This window comes from Macaca fascicularis, chromosome 16 (assembly GCF_037993035.2).
Source record: "Macaca fascicularis isolate 582-1 chromosome 16, T2T-MFA8v1.1".
In the NCBI taxonomy this organism is placed as follows: domain Eukaryota; kingdom Metazoa; phylum Chordata; class Mammalia; order Primates; family Cercopithecidae; genus Macaca; species Macaca fascicularis.
The window spans coordinates 75,507,144-75,526,643 of record NC_088390.1 but is presented as its reverse complement, the minus strand read 5'-3'; the positions used below and the strand labels follow the sequence as shown (position 1 = coordinate 75,526,643).

The 19,500-nt window shown below is 36.7% G+C and overlaps 1 non-coding gene across 1 annotated transcript in view; it reads left to right on the top strand.

Moving 5' to 3' along the window:
• LOC101926519 (ATP-binding cassette sub-family A member 10) overlaps window positions 1-19,500 on the top strand; it is an 80,740-nt gene that overhangs the window by 24,663 nt on the left and 36,577 nt on the right. The window contains exons 10-21 of the transcript XR_010581961.2: window positions 1,384-1,552; window positions 6,201-6,259; window positions 7,332-7,442; window positions 7,836-8,011; window positions 8,211-8,330; window positions 9,043-9,181; window positions 9,983-10,073; window positions 11,238-11,377; window positions 11,618-11,737; window positions 14,165-14,363; window positions 16,401-16,567; window positions 19,162-19,295. This is a non-coding gene — a transcript (ATP-binding cassette sub-family A member 10). The remainder of the gene's footprint in view (window positions 1-1,383; window positions 1,553-6,200; window positions 6,260-7,331; window positions 7,443-7,835; window positions 8,012-8,210; window positions 8,331-9,042; window positions 9,182-9,982; window positions 10,074-11,237; window positions 11,378-11,617; window positions 11,738-14,164; window positions 14,364-16,400; window positions 16,568-19,161; window positions 19,296-19,500) is intronic.

The following is a 19,500-nucleotide window of genomic DNA, read 5'->3' as shown; positions in this document are numbered from 1 at the left end:
CGGCTAGTTTTTTGTATTTCTTAGTAGAGACGGGGTTTCACCGTGTTAGCCAGGATGGTCTCGATCTCCTGACCTCGTGATCCACCCATCTCCGCCTCCCAAAGTGCTGGGATTACAGGCTTGAGCCACCGCGCCCGGCCCATATTTTCGTTTTTGAACATTTCTTCTCTCCCACATAATATCTCTAAAACCACAATACTATTTTCATTTCTCTTGTCAAAGAATTTCTATCTATAACTTGTCCATTCTTTCCCATACATTTTTCTACATGTCATCAGCATCTTTTGCTTTCATATATCAAGAAGTTTATATGTTCTGTCTCTTCTTTAGCTCTTCTTTTGCTCAGCTTCATCCCCCTACATTATATTAACTTTCAGTAACAGCTTGCAGTAAAATATTACCTTTGAAAATTCTGTATTCTTTTAATTATCCTATAGTTTCTGAAAAATCTTTTAAATTTCCTCCTCTTACCACCAATAAATTCCTATTTTGTGGATATATCATTAAAACACCATCTCATATTATTCTCTTTCCTTCTTTAGATCTGCAGCTGTAGTTTCTACTCTAATAGATAAAAGTCCATTTAACTGTCAAGCCATTTTTACTTGATTATACGTAGAGCCCCTTCTACTGGGGAATGATATGAACTATCTCTTGATACAGATCCCTGTATAATTCCAGGTCATAAAAAGTCAAAGAATTATCTATGTATCTGGTTGAAAAAATTTATATAAAATAAAACATAAGAAGACTTATGGCAGAAACAATTTAATCTGTGTTTAATTTTTCTAATGAATTAAAAATATTTCCCATGCCTCTTACATATGATCCTTTAATTTTAATTTTCTTCCTTTCTATGTCTTTTTCCTATTTGACAAAAGTTCTCCAGCCATATGTCTACCTTTACATTCTTAAGATGTTCATTTTTGTGCTTTTGTTGTATTCTTAGGACTCGGAAAAAAGGTCTCTTTTAATTTACGATGAATTATATACTCACTATTTTCAATATTTTTTCTATATTATCAAAATAATATGTCTGCATATGCTATGGCAGGATCAGCTTACACATCTCTTTTTTTAGCATCCAAATGTCTGGAAATCCAAAAAATGATGTTCTTGATGTTTGATATGATTCCCTACAGCTAGAACTGTATTCCCTCTCATGAGCGCTTTTACTTTTCTCAATCACCGCTGATAACTTATTGAAAGCCACAGCTCTGTCTTAACTTTAATGCACCTGTAATGGTTTATTTTGAACATTATAAATGTAAATGCCCAAGGTAATAAATTAAGTTCAAAATTGATAGCAAGTAAAGGACAGATGTTCCTTTTTATTAGTGTGGTTTAATTGATGCAATATGTAATTGTATCTTTATTTATTAGATAAAGATGGCCATGGGGATTCTCCATTATTTTTCCTTAAGTCTTCCTTTTGGTCCAAACATCAAAATACTCATCATGAAATCTTTGAGAATGAAATAAATTCTGAGCATTCCTCTGATGACTCTTTTGAACCGGTTTCTCCAGAGTTCCATGGAAAAGAAGCCATAAGGTAACTAAGAAATTATGTGACCATGTACACTTATTGGTAAAAGCTTAATAAATGAAGCTGCAGGTCAAATGTTGATACAGATGATGTGTTCTTTTCTTTTTATTATTCTCTGCCATCATCTTAAATTCCTCTCATTCACCATTTTCAAAGTAAAAACTGTTGATACTATCAACAGTAAAATTTAAGAGACCTATCATTTTCTTGCCTCTCATCTTCTGTCTTCCATCTTATCATCTCCCACCACTTATACTCCCTCTCTGCTTTGTCTTCTAACACACACATCTCTGTTATGTATATGTATACATATGCAGTATATAAGTATATATTATACATGTGTTTCAAACTTAGGCTATCTTCCTTTAGGGAGTATAGGGACTGAAATTTGAAGTCAAAAGGTCTCTTCACAATTTAATAGCTTTGTGACTTTCAGTTAAACTATATGAGCCATCTAAGCTTCTTTTTCATTCATTTCTAAGAATATATGGCCAGGTGCAGTGGCTCACACCTATAATCCCAGTACTTTGGTAGACCCAGGTGGGCGGATCACTTGAACTCAGGAGTTTGAGACAAGTCTGAGCAACATGACGAAACTCTGTCTTTACAAAAAATACAAAAATTAGCCAGGTATGGTGGTGCGTGCCTGTAGTCCCAGCTACTGGGGAGGCTGACCGTGGGAGGATGGCTTGAGCCTAAGAGGTGGAGTTTGAGCCAATATGGTACCACTTGCGCTCCAGCCTGGGCGACAGACCCAGACCCTGTCTCAAAAATAATAAATAAATAAATAAATAAATAAAATATAATGCCTCTCTTTCATCTTTAATAATATAAATAATAAGACAATTTAGCATATATGCCTGTTACATAATAGGGATTGCATAAATGTTAGTTGTACATTCAAACTGGTTTGATTGACTGAAAGTATACAAATAAGAAATAATGCAGGGAGAACCATCAGTAAAAGATTCTGCTATAATTTAGTGCATACTTCCCTAGGTGTTTGCATATTTTATTCAAGATTTTTGGGCAATATTCTTAAGTGGCATTCTATTTATGTAAAGGTATCTTTTTAAAAGTATTTTTTCAGGAGACAGTAGATCATAGTGATTATGATGTAGTCTGTAGATTTAAACCAACTGGTTTGAATCCTGGCTTTGCCCCTTATTAATTTCAGCTAAAGTATTAACCTCCTTTGCATCAGTTTCTTCATCTTAAAAATGAGCATAACAATAATACACAATTTGTCATAAAGTCAATGAGCTATCACATGTAAAGCTTTTACATGGCTCATTGCTAGGTATTCAATAAATATTAGCTATTAGGAATATCCCAAATATACTAAATCAGTTAGACCAATATCAATTCACCTTATTTTGAAACAGATATGTAGGTGATTGGTGAAAGTATCTGGGAGCAGTGGGAAATGAGGAAGGAGACAACAGGAGAAGGAGAATACTATAACCTAACATGAAAAGATCAAGGTGAAAGTTCTCTATTCCCCGGAGTTGAGGAAATTTCTCAAATTCTATAATTTTTAGTAGTCTTTCAAGTCCTATCTCCTGCATGAAGACTTTTATAGTTATTCTGTAGCTATAGTTTATCACTTTCTTTGCTATTAATTCTGATAGTAATTACATTGACAACAGAAAATTTAGTGTTGTTGCACATAACAAATTAAATTAGGACTAAATTATATTATTTCCTCCTTTGTCAGGCCAAAAGCTCATCTTTTAGGGCATGGTTCAATAAATACCCAGAATCATGAGTTTGATCCATATTCATCCAGTGAACAATGGAGATGGTGTGGTTGTATGGTGTGAAGAGAGGTTATTTGGGTCTCCTAAGTGGTTGATGTTAGCCATCCTATTCAGTGGTCTTAGGTCTAATTTGCCCTTATGACGTTAATGTGAATTGAGTATACTTCCAGGTAAATGTGACAGTTCTAGCCTGTCTAAACCTGCATACAGTGTCATCTACCTTGATGTTCCCCCTGTCTGTACCTAGAGATACAGGGAACATCCTATAGGAAGTGGCCTAACATACCTGAAGCCAGCAACTCTTTGATCATTCTGGACCAGACTGTTACTGCTGACAAATTAATTACTTTGTTAATTTATTCATCATTAATCAACCCCTCTCCTAGAATTAGGATACAGAGATTAATGATAGTCTTTAGCCTCAGGAAGTGCAGAGTCTAGGGAAATAGACACTAAAATAGATAACTGATAAAAGAAGTAGTAGAGATGGACACAGATAATTAGAAGAAATAAAGAAGGATCATCCAACCCAGTGTAGTATAGTGGGGAAGGTCAAAAGGAGGTGACTCTTAAGGTGAGTCTTATGAAAGAGAAGGGTCTTGGTCATATAAAGTATGTGAAGGTCCTTCCATACATAGAATATGGCATAAGCCACCTAGTAGAGCAAGAGACAGTGTGTATGTCTAGGGAACACAAGGAACTGACATTTCTGACCTTAAAGTACAAGAAAAGAGAGAGGTAAACTTTAAGATGTAGGGATCAAATCAGATCATGGAAGATTTTGCTTGCCAAGGTAAGGAGATTAGGCTATCCTGTATAGTGTGGGGAATCACTGAATGATTTTTAAGGAGGCAAATTAGGTAACCAGAACTTTGATAGATCACTTTGGCAGCTTTATGAAGAATGGATTTGAGGGTGATGCAACTGAAGAAATAGAAATATTTAGGGTATTTTATCAGTCTAGGTCTGGTCAGGAAAAGTGAGTTGCTGAAAATATTGTGGGAGCAAAGTGGTTTAATACAGGGACTAGGGATTCACAAATATACAAGAGTTAGAGGAGAGAAGGTTGAGTTACAGCCAGAAAGTCGGGAAATAGCCACTGAGGACCTTACCCTGATGCACAGAAATGGGTGTTTTTCAAGAAGTTTGTCGGTATACTGCCGCAAATGTCAGGGATTTTCTGGGAAATCTCTCACCAGTTATCTTAATCTGCAGTAGCAAAACAGTACTTGTCAAGAAATCTGAGAAGCTGTTGCAAACCTTGAACCTGCAAATATGCTTGGCTCACTTGAACCGAGAATAATGACCTTGCTTTATTTCTTCTCTCCAAATCTTGCCCATGTCCTTCTCATTAGCAAAATCTGATACTGAAAAGAGGGTTCTGTGAAATCTAGTCCCTGGTATGTCCTCTGCATTGCAGAAGAAAAGAGATTGTTGCTGATAGAAAAGGGATAATTGGCCAGGCGCGGTGGCTCACGCCTGTAATCCCAGCACTTTGGGAGGCCGAGGCGGGCGGATCACGAGGTTAGGAGATCAAGACCATCCTGGCTAACACGGTGAAAACCCGTCTCTACTAAAAATACAAAAAACTAGCCGGGCGAGGTGGCGGGCGCCTGTAGTCCCAGCTGCTTGGGAGGCTGAGGCAGGAGAATGGCGTGAACCCGGGAGGCGGAGCTTGCAGTGAGCCGAGATCGCGCCACCGCACTCCAGCCTGGGCGACAAAGCGAGACTCCGTCTCAGGGGATAATTAAAAATCCAGCACAGAGGTCATAGCCCTGGTTGAGGTGAAAGATGAAAAGAGCCTGGGCAAGAAGGTAAAAGAAAAGTGGTAAAGAGATAAAATTAAATTCATAAATTCTTGAAGTTAAATTGTAATAATTTTGTAGGTCACAGGATGGGGTGAAAAAGGGAGAGAGAGAGTTAAGGATGCCTCTCAGGCTCTTAGCTTGAGTTCCTGGGTAGATAGTAGAAATGCTAACTGAGATAGAGAATGGAAGTGGGCCGGTTTAGAGGAAAATACAATGCATTCAGTTTGATATCCAAGTGCACATATATAGTAAAAAGCAGAATATCTGAAACTTTGAAGAAATCTCTAAAACACAAATTTGGGAATCATCAGAATTTAGGTAGCAGTTGAAGCCATGAGAATGGGTAAGATTGTATGGCAAAAGTTTGAGAATAAGAAAAATAATTGGTCAAGTATAGAATCCAATTTAAGGAGTCCATAAAGTATGCCAAAACGGAATAGTAAGAGGAAGATGTGGAAGCCAAAGTGTAGAAGCCAGGGAAGTAGAGACTTACGAAAAGAGTGAGTAATAGTTTAAAACAGTGATGAGGGATATCAAATAAGGACTAAAAAGTGTTCATTAGATTTGATAACTAGAATGGTCATTGATGAATTTCATTGAGAATAGTTTTTTGTGGAGTGGTAAGGTGAGAAGCTATATTGTCTTAGGCTTGGAAATAAATGTGGGATAAAGAAATGGAAATAGGGAGTAAAGATTATTATTTTGACAAATTTACCTGTGAAAGATAATGATTGAGAGGGTTTCAAGATTGAGGGAAAGCCTCTCTCCCTTTTTTTCTTTCTCTCCCTTCTTGCCTTCTTCTTCTTCTTTTTTTTTTTTTTTTCAATTTTAGCTTTCCCTTATTCATTTGATAACTTAGAGAAATAGCTGGAATATATGAAATGCCAAGCTTTGTAAGAGTATTAGCAAGTCTGTGTAAATCTCTTTTGGGAGTGGTGAGGGGAGGGCTTTTTCTACTGCCCTCCTTAGGTCCCAATGAGAGTGATACCCTTTACTGTGAAGTTCCCCGACTTAGTTATGAACTGTAATCTATGTTATTAATATTAGAAAATGCATTTACCTCCAAATTACTTCATCTTCTTTCAGAATCAGAAATGTTAGAAAAGAATATAATGGAAAGACTGGAAAAGTAGAAGCATTGCAAGGTAAAAAGAAAAACCTCATTGCTTGATAATGTTTTAAATTAAAACACAGACATTTTTGTGATCTGAAAATATAAATAATTATTGTGGAACATTAGAGAATAAATATGGAGAAAACAAAAAAAGTAAAAATATGTTTGTACCATGAAGGATAATCACCAATAATATATTATCTTTTTTCTATATATACATTTATATATAAAATATTTTTTCAAAAATAGGAATGCACGGTTTATACCAGTTTATAATCTTTGACCTGACTTTCTCAAACTAAGCTTGAAGTATCAGTGAAATTGGTTTTACTTTCATAGAACTCTTCATCATCTGTTTTGGGCTGTGGTTTGCCTGATTTGTGACTCTCTGACAATCTAATTCCCTCTGTTTTCTGTCTTCAGAGAATCTCTTAAAATTTCTGGCATGCTAACTGAATTCTTGTTTTCTGATGGAGTTAAGTTTTCAAACATTAAAGAAAAAGTTGTCAAGCCTTAGGCACATATATGTGAAAATGCCTGTGACATGTCTTAGATCCCAGCAGATATTTCTAAATATCATGCCCATACTTTTGTGATATAAAACAGAATGATGACCAATACCAGGAGATACTTCACCAATGTTCTCCTTACCAATTCTACCTCCCTCCAAATATGAAATAAACTCTCCCCCTTTTCTCTACACCCAGACTTTCTGTTTCTAGCTCTGCAAGCCTCAGGGAGACAATTTCTTAAGCCACACTGCTTTCCTTTGCCTTGGAAGCAAATAAACTGTTTTGTTTTTATTCCTAGTAGTCTTTGCTTTATTAAATATTAAATGTATAGATTCTTTGACAGTCAAAGGATTTGAAGGAAGCAAGAAGGTAGGAATTTATATTCCCAGTCTTGATCCAATTTCTCCAGACAAATTGAAGCTTTGTCTTCATGAATACATCACTTATACAATTAAATGTATAATTTAATAGGGGATGTATTAAGATACCAATGAAATGAAATGCTGACATATATTTTACTTTTCCAATTTTAAGGTCCATTCCATCTGCATATAATCCAAAATCTAATTTCCACATTTTATTCTAAAACAGGCATATTTTTTGACATATATGAAGGACAGATCACTGCAATACTTGGGCATAATGGAGCTGGTAAATCAACACTGCTAAACATTCTTAGTGGATTGTCTGTTTCTACAGAAGGTGAGAAAATAGTTTTACAAAGTAAGCTGGCTGAAAAAGCAAGTTGTAAATTGATTTGATTGTGTAAAAATTATTTCTGTATATTGGACTTGTTACACAGTTGAATAATTTAGAACAGGAAATATTTATGTCATATGTACATAAATTCATGAAAACATTTGTATCTCTATTCCACTATTATTTGACATTCCATGTGTATTTTGCATTGCTGTGGACACATATTTATGTTAAGAGTAATCTGAATTATTCATTGTATTAATTATGCAATTGGAAAATGTGAAGTTTCTTTAATAAAAACAAGTTTTTTGAACAAAATCTAAATATTGACATATATTATCACTCTGCATAGAATTAACATTCTGGCAGTAAAGCCTTTTAAATTTCTATTTATAGGATCAACCACTATTTATAATACCCAACTCTCTGAAATAACTGCCGTGGAAGAAATTAGACAGAACATTGGATTTTGTCCACAGTTCAATTTTCAATTTGACTTCCTCACTGTGAGAGAAAACCTCAGGGTATTTGCTAAAATAAAAGGGATTCAGCCAAAGGAAGTGGAACAAGAGGTAGAGGAATACATTAAAATTGATGGCTTTGGAAATAATTTACTTTTGACTATATTTTTTTTGTTCAGCTATTACTTTACTCTTTGATAGATAAAGCTTAATCAATGAAGTTCTACAATAAATTCTTTTCATTTTTAGAGAGTAAAAACTGCTTAAAGTAAAATATTTGGTATTGCTAACACAGAGTTTTTTTTGATAGGTAAAAAGAATTATAATAGAATTAGATATGCAAAGCATTCAAGACATTATTGCTAAAAAATTAAGTGGTGGGCAGAAGAGAAAGCTAACATTAGGGATTGCCATCTTAGGAGATCCTCAGGTGAGAGAAAAAATGTATTTTTACAGTTAATTTAGATTGGAGGATATACAACTATTATTAAAGTCCAACTTCTAGTGTAATTACCAAATGTGAGGGAAAATTTATAATAAAGTACCAATCAAGCTTGTTAGGTGTCATGTGCATCCATGTGAAGAGACCACCAAACAGGCTTTGTGTGAGCAATAAAGCTTTTTAATCACCTGGGTGCAGGTGGGCTGAGTCTGAAAAGAGAGTCAGCGAAGGGAGATAAGGGTGGGGCTGTTTTATAGGATTTGGGTAGGTAAAGGAAATTTACCAACCCCAGTCAAAGGGGGGTTGTTTTCTGGTGGACAGGAGTGGGGGGGTCACAAGGTGATCAGTGGGGGAGCTTTTTGAGCCAGGATGAGCCAGGAAAAGGACTTTCACAAGGTAATGTCATCACTTAAGGCAAGGACTGACCATTTTCATTTCTTTTATGGTGGAATGTCATCAGTTAAGGCGGGGCAGGGCATTTTCACTTCTTTTGTGATTCTTCAGTTACTTCAGGCCATCTGGATGTATATACTTGCAAGTCACGGGGGATGGGATGGCTTGGCTTGGGCTCAGAGGCCTGACATTAGGGATCTGGTGGAGGACTGTATTTGAGTCTAGAAATCATACTAGTTTTCATGGTGCTTTCTGAAGATCCTCACTGTGAAGAGGAAGATGCTTTCATACGTTTCCTCCTCTGTAGGTTTTGCTACTAGATGAACCAACTGCTGGATTGGATCCCTTTTCAAGGCACTGAGTGTGGAGCCTCCTGAAGGAGCATAAAGTAGACCGGGTTATCCTCTTTAGTACCCAATTCATGGATGAGGCTGACATCTTGGCTGGTGATTCTTGGCTTCTTTATTCCAACTAGTTATTTAAGGATTTAACATGAGAGTTATTTTTATTTTTTTTATTTATTTTTATTTTTATTTTTATTTTTTTATTTTTTTTTTTGAGACTGAGTCTGGCTCTGTCGCCCAGGCTGGAGTGCAGTGGCCGGATCTCAGCTCACTGCAAGCTCCGCCTCCCGGGTTTACGCCATTCTCCTGCCTCAGCCTCCGGAGTAGCTGGGACCACAGGCGCCCGCCACCTCGCCCGGCTAGTTTTTTGTATTTTTTAGTAGAGACGGGGTTTCACCGTGTTAGCCAGGATGGTCTCGATCTCCTGACCTTGTGATCCGCCCGTCTCAGCCTCCCAAAGTGCTGGGATTACAGGCTTGAGCCACTGTGCCCGGCTGAGAGTTATTTTTAATAGCCTGTTTTCAAAAGAAGAAAATCTTGTTTGCAGTTTATTTGCAAAATAAAACATTTCAAGCCTCCACATGTCATTGACTACAAGTCACATGGGGTGTAACCCTGCCAAGTTACATAGCAAAGTATGTAGACAAAGGAAGAGGTGAAGAATCAGGCCATCCTTGGAAAGTTTTGTGGCACTTGATTAGCTACGGGGAATGCAGTGAATTTCTGAGGCCTGTTTCACAATAGGCATGGGGATTAGAAATGATATTGCACCCAGGGGCTTAATGACATTACAGTTGTATTGATCTTACAAATTTCATTCAGTGTTTTGGTATCCAAAGTAGAGAATATACCATGTAAGGAATTATTCTTCACATAATATTTTGAATCTTCCTTTCTACTCAGATAGGAAAGTATTTCTGTCTAAAGGGAAGTTGAAATGTGCAGGATCATCTTTGTTTCTGAAGCGAAAGTGGGGTATTGGATATCATTTAAGGTATGTATTCTAGGTGTGTTTATTTCTAAATGAGCATATTAATATGAGGGTGACATTTTATAGAAGCCTTTAGAAATGTAAGAAAGGCAAGTTAACTTTTGGTAGAAATTGTGTTGCAATAAACAGCCCAAAATGTCTCCCTCATTAACATTTCCTTTGTTGGTTATCTCTTGGTTTTAAGCACGCTAATTAAAAAACAAAGTATACTTCTTCTCAATACAACGTTTTTGTTTGTTTGTTTGTTTGTTTGTTTGTTTTTGAAGATGGAGTTTCACTCTGTCGCCAGGCTGCAGTGCAGTGGCTGCAACTTCTCCCTGGTTCAAGGGATTCTCCTGCCTCAACTTCCTGAATAGTTGGGATTACAGGCATGCACCACCACACCCAGCTAATTTTTTGTAATTTTAGTAGAGACCGGGTTTCACCGTGTTGGCCAGGATGGTTTTGATCTCCTGACCTCGTGATCCACCCGCCTCGGCCTTCCAAAGTGCTGGGATTACAGGCGGAGCCACCGTGCCCGGCCTGTACAACATTTTAAAGCCAATATTTGTATAGAAAAAATTATCTTTATGTCCTCAATAAGCCATTGATTAATTTTAGCAAAACACTTTGCACTAGAATTCTGTAGTTATATTCCAAATCTCATTGATAGAATGGCAGAATATCACATGGGAACATTTTAGAAAGCATCAAATACTCACAAACAAGCTCTGCAAATAGAAGTTGTTGACATTAAGAGAAACCACTTACTGCATAGAAAACAACTGTTTATTAAAAACCTTATTAATTTTCCATTTATTAAGAAGCAATGTTTCATGTATCTTATATCCTATCATGATTTTTTTATATGTATCACACACATAGCACAATCGTGATAGTTTTATATATGTATATATACACATATATATGTGTGTATATATATATACATATTGGTGTTGATATGTACTATGATTTTTCCATTTAAAATAATGCAAAATAGGCTACCAATTAGCACTTTGAAGTTGAATTAGCAATTTGAAGTGGAGTATGTGATTTGAAGGAACCAGTTACTACAGTTAAGTAGAATATGTCTGTAATACATACAAACTGTTTAATAAAAAACTATCTTTTCATGAGTAGTGGTGTTGGAAAAGAATTCAAGAGACTTATGGCTCTTTTGAATAATAGTTTACACAGGAATGAAATGTGTGACACAGAGAAAAATCACATCCCTTATTAAACAGCACATTCCTGATGCCAAGTTTCAACAGAAAGTGAAGAAAAGCTTGTATATAGTTTGCCTTTGGAAAAAACGAACAGATTTCCAGGTAACTTACTGTGTAATCACATGGAATATATGTAAGTGTTCATGATTATGCTGATTGCATTTTCTGTTGTTCTATGAATCGAGTTCTAAAGCTTATAGAAAAGGTTTCCTTGGATTATGGTGATTGCTTTAATATGAAAACATTTGTAGACATCTATTTTGAGTAACATTTAGACATTAGTATTTTGATGTACTCATTGATACTTTTAATTGCATTGATTTATTATTATTGGCTTTTTAGATCTTTACAGTGACCTTGATAAGTGTTCTGACCAGGGCATAAGGAATTATGGTGTTTCAATGACAACTCTGAATGAAGTATTCTTGAACCTAGAAGGAAAATCAGCAATCAATGAACCAGGTATAAAAATGTGTGTCTAGCAGAAAATTAAGAAGAAAAAAAAAGAGAAGAGAAAAAGATGATGTTCTAATTCATGTTTGTAGATTTTTATGTGGATTTCTACCTATAATATGCATTAGACAGAAAATAGCATTGTCCACTTTTAAAAGTATTATAATCATTTTATATCGAATATAATCAGTCTTGGTGCTAGGCAAATTGCTTTCCAACATCTGTCTGCTTCCCATGTCAGTGACAGACACATCTCTTTGCAATGACCACTTCTTCCTTATCATCAAAACTCTCTGCTATAGTGATGAGTTCTGATACTGCCTCTTACTTGCCATTCCTTATAAAAATGTGCTCTTAATTAGCTAATAAACTAATTATAATTAATGTATTAATAAGAAGTAATAAAATGTTATTTCCTTAGTTTACTTTGTAATAATAATTAGAAGAATTAGGAGGCTACTATACATAGACCAATGGAACAAGTTAGAGAACACAGCAATAAAGTCACACACCTACAATCATCTGATATTCAACAAAGCCAGTAAAAACAAACAATGGGGAAATGACTTCCTGTTCAATAAATGGTGCTGGGATAACTGGCTAACCACAGGCAGAAGATTGAAACCAGAGCCCTACCTTTCACTCTATACAGAAATAAACTCAAGATGGATTAAATACTTAAATGTAAAACCTAAGACTATAAAAACCTGAGAAGAAAACCTACAAAATACCATTCTGGACATTGGTTCTGGCAAAGACTTCATGATGAAGACTCCGAAAGCAATTGTAACAAAAAGAAAAATTGACAAGTGAGTCCTAATTAAACTAAAGAGCATCTGCACAGCAAAAGAAACTATCAATAGAGCAAACAGATAACCTACAGAATGGGAGAAATTATTTGCAAACTATGCATCCAACAAAGGTGTAATATCCAGAATCAGTAAGGAGCTTAAACAAATCAATAAGCCAAAAACAACCCCATTAAAAAATGGACAAAGGACATGAACAGATACTTCTCAGAAGAATACATACATACAACCAACAAGCATATGAAAAAATGCTCCATATCATGAATGAATAGGGAAATGCAGATCAAAACCATGAGATACTATCTCACACCAGTCAAAATGGCTATTATTAAAAAGTAAAAAAATAACAAATGCTGATGAGGTTGTGGAGGAAAGGGAATGATTATGCTCTGTTGGTGGGAATGTAAATTAGTTCAGCCACTGTAGAAAGCAGTCTGGAGATTTCTCAAAGAACTTTAAATAGAACTATCATTCGACCCAGCAATCCCATTACTGAGTATATAGCCAAAGGTATATAAATTATTCTACCCTAAAGACATATACAGATATGTTCATTGCAGCACTATTCACAATAGCAAAGACACAGAATCAACCTAGATGCCCATCAGTGGTGGACTGGTTAAAGAAAATGTGTTATGTGTACACTATGTAATACCACGCAACCATAAAGAATGTGCTCATGTCCTTTGCAGCAACATGGAGTAAGCTGGAAGCCATTATCCTAAAGAAATTAACACAGGAACAGAAAACCAAATACCATATATTCTCACTTATAAGTGAGAAGTAAACATTGAGTACACACGAATGCGAAGAAGAGAAAAACAGACACCAGGGCCTACTTAAGTGTGGAGGATGAGAATTGAAAAATGACCTCGTGGGTATTATGCTGATTATCTGGATGACAAAATTGTCTGTACACCAAACCTCCAAATCCCCATGACACACAGTTTACCCATGTAACAAGCCTGCACCAAAAATAAAAATTGGAAAGAAAAAACAAAAAGAATTTAGGAGACTACTATATACCAGCCATTGTGCTCAGTTCTTGAATTATGTTGTTTTTAATTCCCATAATAACAACAAGCTGCCCATGAGAAAACTGATATTTGAAGTTGTGTCATTAGCCAAAATTGTACAGTTAAAGTGTGGTGTATGTGGGACTCAAACAGGAGGCCTTTCCATGAACTTTCCATCGTTTGAAAGCACAATGTCTTGAACTCATTACTGAGATGTCAATCATCAGTGTTGAACTAATCCTGCAGGGGAAATTCCAGATGACAGAGGAGGCCTTTTGGAAACTCAGCTACATAAATTTGTCTTTGTGCTTCCGCGTAAAACTTGCTCTGCAAAAGTATCCCTTAGTGAAGAGCTGCTGTTATTGGTATGAAAGAATAAATGCTTGTTAGGAAGCCTCAATCATCCTCAAAAATTAATTTACTGTCTCATTGGAATTGAATCCATTACATATGTTTGAAGGAAAGATTTTTAATGTAAATTTTGATTGTGGATATCAGTAGCTCAACTTGTTAGAAGTGCTGTTTCAAATAGTCGAACATCATTTTCAAAGTTTTTAAAGAGAAAGTGCAGATAACATAGCCTATTAAAATGTTTTATTACATGATTGTAGATTTTGACATTGGGAAACAAAAGAAAATATATGTGACAAGAAATACTGGAAATGAGTCTGAAATGGAACAGGTTCTTTGTTCTCTTCCTGAAACAAGAAAGGCTGTCAGTAGTGCAACTCTCTGGAGACGACAAATCTATGCGGTGGCAACACTTCGCTTCTTAAAGTTACGGCGTGAAAGGAGAGTTCTTTTGTGTTTGTGAGTATCAGATTACTTTATATCTATTTCATCAATATATGAAAAAACATTCAAATATTAAGAAAATAAATATATTAATTTATTCATTCATTTAACAGTTTTTAAATATCTTTACCTATCCTACTGTTACTCAGGAAAATGTCACTGCCTCATGTGCTAGAAGTCAATACTATGACACTGGATTTTTGAGAAAAGATTTTTATTGCAAGTTGACTCACAAGGAGACAGGAGGTCAGCTCAAATCTGTCTCCCTGTGCTGACTTTAAGGCAGTGATTTTATTAGAAAAGGTTTAGAGAGTGGATTCTGGAATTAAGCATGATAGAAGAAAAGGAGAGGTCTGGAAAGTCCTCAGGCATGCACAGATATCTCTTCACGCCTCCTCATGTACCCTTGTGCAAATTCAAGTGCAGTTGGTATGAAATATATGGTGGAAATTCAGACTGTGAAGTCAGCTGGATGATTCTGGACAGACTGTAATTGGCCATATTGGTTCCAGCGGATTTCAGCCAGTTTTATTATCTTACAAGCTGAGGGAGTTTCAGTGTTTCAGCAAATTGTTTCTTGTTTTTTTTTTTGTTGTTGTTCTTTCAATCTGACACCCTACAAACTCTATGATTTCTGCTAGTCACTGGTTTCTTTAACTCTTTGGGGCACAGTTTTACTGCTGTAGTAAACAAAATTGATAAGGCCTTTAAACTTATTCAGTTATATCACAAATCTTTATTGAAGCCTGCTGTAGTACACTAGGCATTGTTCTAGGAGTTCGGTTATATTAGTGAATACAGATGGCACAGATTTCTACTCTCATGGTGTTCACATTTGGTTGGGTGGAAAAGATGAAAAATACTGAATATAAAACTAAATAACTTATATGCCAGGTTATACAAAATAGAGTAGAAAAGGGGATAGGAAGGGATGACAGGAGTTGGAGGTACATTACAATTCTAAATAGATTTGTTGGCGTTGGTCTTATTGAAATTGTTACATTTGAGCCAAGATTAGAAAATATGGAGGGCTAATAACAGTTGAGAAACAAAAGCATCCATTGAATTTGGCAAATTGGAAATTATTAAAGGTTTTATCAAGAGGTCTGAAAGTAGGCAACTCTTTTGCAGTGCTTGACTATGGAGGGGAGTAGAAAGAGCAGAAGCTAAAAGGCAACACGAAGTCGGGAGGAAAGTTGATTTTATAATGAATGAGAGATACACGGAGGGTGGAGAGTTTGGATTCGTTACAATATTGACAAGGACTGACCTCTTTGTTAGGAGCAAAGATCTATTATGTACTTCAACAGAATAAAAGAATGAGAGGATGACTGAATCTGTGGATGTTTTCTTTTCTTTTGGCAGCAATAAGATGAAGGAGTTTCTGTCCTATAGACTCCTTTTTTTTTTTTCTATGAAATATAAGGCTGATAGGGAGAAGAAGGTAGAGTCTGAAGTCTGATGGGAAAGTAGTCATTGCAGAGTGGACTCATATGCTTATTAGAGAAACAAAGATTGCTTGGAAACATTTCACTTGCAATTTGAATTGGTGGGATGACTTCTAGATATAAAAATAGTGTTTTAAATGTTGCATTTAGTTTCATGAAAATTAAAATATTTGTAAACTAACAATTGAAGAAAGTTAAAATGTTACTTGCAATTGTGCACATAGCAAGCTTGAGGCTGCAGTGTATAATAGGGCTTCTTTCTCATCAAAAGTACCGAAGCAGGCAATTTGAGTCCCCTGTTATCTCATAAAATCATATCCTGTGTTGTCCTGGTAAACCAGCATACTGACAGAGGATTGCCCCTGGGTTCCACCTTTTCTCTTGATGCTCTGTTACCCTTGAATATCTTCCAATGTGATACAAATTATGTAATTTTTTTGTGCCAATTCTCAGATTACTGCCACTGTATGTTTCATTTTATCAAACTAAACACCACACATGCATGTGGAATTTCCATAGTTAGCACTTATATAGCATCTTTGTGACTTAAATAATCAGAGGAAAATTGCTTCAGACTCATGTTATAAAATTTTGTTTTACTTAGGTCACTAGTACTTGGAGTTGCTTTTATCCCCATCATTCTAGAGAAGATAATGTATAAAGTAATTCGTGAAACTCATTGTTGGGAGTTTTCACCCAGTATGTATTTCCTTTCTCTGGAACAAATCCCGAAGACGCCTCTTACCAGCCTATTAATCATTAATAATACAGGTGAGAAACAGGGCTGAAATATAGTGTCAATTTTTATCATCAAAGATCTTTGGAAAGCACATACCTGAGAGACAATTGAAAACAAAAATGGTGTCTGTCCAGCTTGCTCCATTTTCAAGTGAAGGAAACTGATGGGTTAATTTTCTTTTAAAATATTTTTTATTTTGTATTATCTTTATTTCAATAGGTTTGTGGGAAACAGGTGGTGTTTGGTTACATGTATAAGTTCTTTAATGGTGATTTCTGAAATTTTGGTGGACTCATCACCTGAGCAGTGTACACTGTACTCAATGTGTAGTCTTTTATCCCTCAACCCTGTCCCACCCTTTCCCGAGTCCCCAAAATCCATTGTATCATTCTTATCACTTTGTGCCTTCATAGCTTAGCTCCCACTTATGAGTGAGAACATACGATGTTTGGTTTTCAATTCCTGAGCTACTTCACTTAGAATGATGGTCTCCAACTCCATCCAGGTTGCTGCAAATGTCATTATTTCATTTCGTTTTATGGATTAGTAGTATTCTAAGGTGTGTGTGTGGGTGTGTGGGTGTGTGTGTGTATGTTTATAACTTTTTAAATCCACTTATTGATTGATAGGCACTTGGACTTGTTCCATATTTTCACAGTTGTGAATTGTGCTGCTATAAACATGTGTGTGCAAGTATCTTTTTCATATAATGACTTCTTTTCCTCTTGATAGATACCCAGAAGTGGGATTGCTGGATCAATTGGTAGACTTACTTGTAGTTCTTTAAGGAATCTCTACATTGTTTTTCATAGTGGTTTTACTAGTTGACATTCCCACCAACAGTGTAAAAGTGTTCCCTTTTTATCACATCCATGCCAACATCTATTATTTTTTGATCCATCTTCAGGTCTCGCAGCCGTGTGTACCAGCACCTGTTCTGGTGGAGGTAGCAGGGAAGTGAAGTGGACTCTGTGAGGGTCCTTGGTTGTAGTTTTGTGTAGTGTGCTGGTATTGGTCAGCCTCCAGCCTGGAGGTGGCAATTTCAAGAGAGCATCAACTATGGTAGTATAGGGAGGATGCAAGCTTCCCCTAGGGTCGCCTGGATAAGTATTCAGGTTTCTCAGGTGGGGTGGGTCAGGGTGATAGAACTTCCAAGAGATTATGTCTACCAGAGTGGGTGGAGAAAGACCAGCAGGTGAGGGTAGGGTTAGGCATGTCTGAGCTTGGACCATACTTGGATGGGGCTTGCTGCAGCTCCTGTGGGGCGTGGCGGATGGAGTTATGATCCCATGGAGATTATGGCTGCTTCTGCTGCATCGTATAGGTTGCCAGGGAAGTGGGGGAAAGCTGGCAGTGACAAGTCTCATCCAGTTCCCACACAGCCCACAAGGTGGTCTCAATGCCCCTATAACAGAACTGAGTTTGTTTCCAGGTAGCTGGTGAGCAGGACTGAGAATTCACCCCACGCTACAAGACTCCCTTTGAGAAAGCAAGCAGGGCTCTCGGGTTATGTGCCTTCCCCCTGCCATGGCTTCTGTGCTCGTATCTGCACTCCCTGATGATGCCCTCCCCCAAGATTCTGTCCAGGAAACTATGCATTTGGTTGAAATTGTTACAAAATTCAGCTGGAAGTTTCCTTCTCCCTGTGGTCTTTCCCCAATTCCACTGGCAGCCCTCCCCAAGGACCCTTCTGAGACAAAGTCAAAAATGGCTTCCCTGGGGACTGAGAGTGCCCACAGGGTTCTTCCCACTGCTTCCTCTCCCGCTATATTTCGCTTGGCTTTCTAAATTTATCGTAGCTCCAGGTAAGGTAAAATCCTCCCATGATCTGGACCTTCAGGTTCCCCAGTGAGGATGTGTGTTTGGGGGTGGGCATTCCCCTTTCTCACCTAGGACACTCAGTTTTTCAGCTGTCTCATGGAGCCTGCAGCTGCAAGCCGCCTCTTTCAAAGGGTCTGTGGATTCTCTCCCTGATGGGTCATTTTAAATCCAGAGCTCCCTTGGTGGCAGGTGGTTGATTCAGATGTGGAGGCTGCATCATAGCTTGACTTCTCCCTCTGACCAATGTGACTTCCTTTCCATCTATGATGGAAGTCAAGTCACAAAACTTAATGGGCACAATGGCAAATATCAAGTTAACTTAATTTTGCAAAGATGTTTTGAATGGGTTACTAGTACTTTAAATATCACGGCAAGGTTAGTGCCATTTAAGGTTGATAGGATCACTAGGACAAGCCTGGGTGGTGAGGTATATTTTGCATGTATTATTCATAATTACAAACATTACACGGTTCTGGTAAAGTTTATAAAAGTCACTACTAGCAAATTTTCTTCCTGTGAGAATTGCAATCTTATTTTCGTAAACTCTTTTCACCTGGTGAGAATTATAAGATAAACGAATATATTTCTGAAAAGAATAAAGGAGCCCGTCACTCTGAAGATGGTAAATGGAACTTAATGTTGTAGCATCAGAATGAATAGTATTGTACTCCTAAAGAGCAAGGCTCTTTACTAAGCTATTCTGGGTTTTTCTTAACAAGATTGGAAATCATTATTATTTTAAGGTTTGACTTTGATTTTCTTGCCTTTTTTTTTTTTTCCTGTTGCCTTCCTTCCACTACATTAGGATCGAATATTGAAGACCTCGTGCATTCACTGAAGCGTCAGGATATAGTTTTGGAAATAGATGACTTTAGAAACAGAAATGGCTCAGATGATCCCTCCTACAATGGGGCCATCATAGTGTCTGGTGACCAGAAGGTATGTTTGCTTCCATGCACTGTTTTATCATGAGTGGTTTTTTTGTTGTTGTTTTGTGGTTTTTTTTGTTTTGTTTTTGTTTTTGTTTTTTTGCCACATTCTAATACTTTGAACTATAGGAAATTTAAATATGTTTTCCAAATTGGCATCATATTAGAGGAGGCTTGAAACTTTCTTTGTCACATAAAATGTAAATATTTGACAT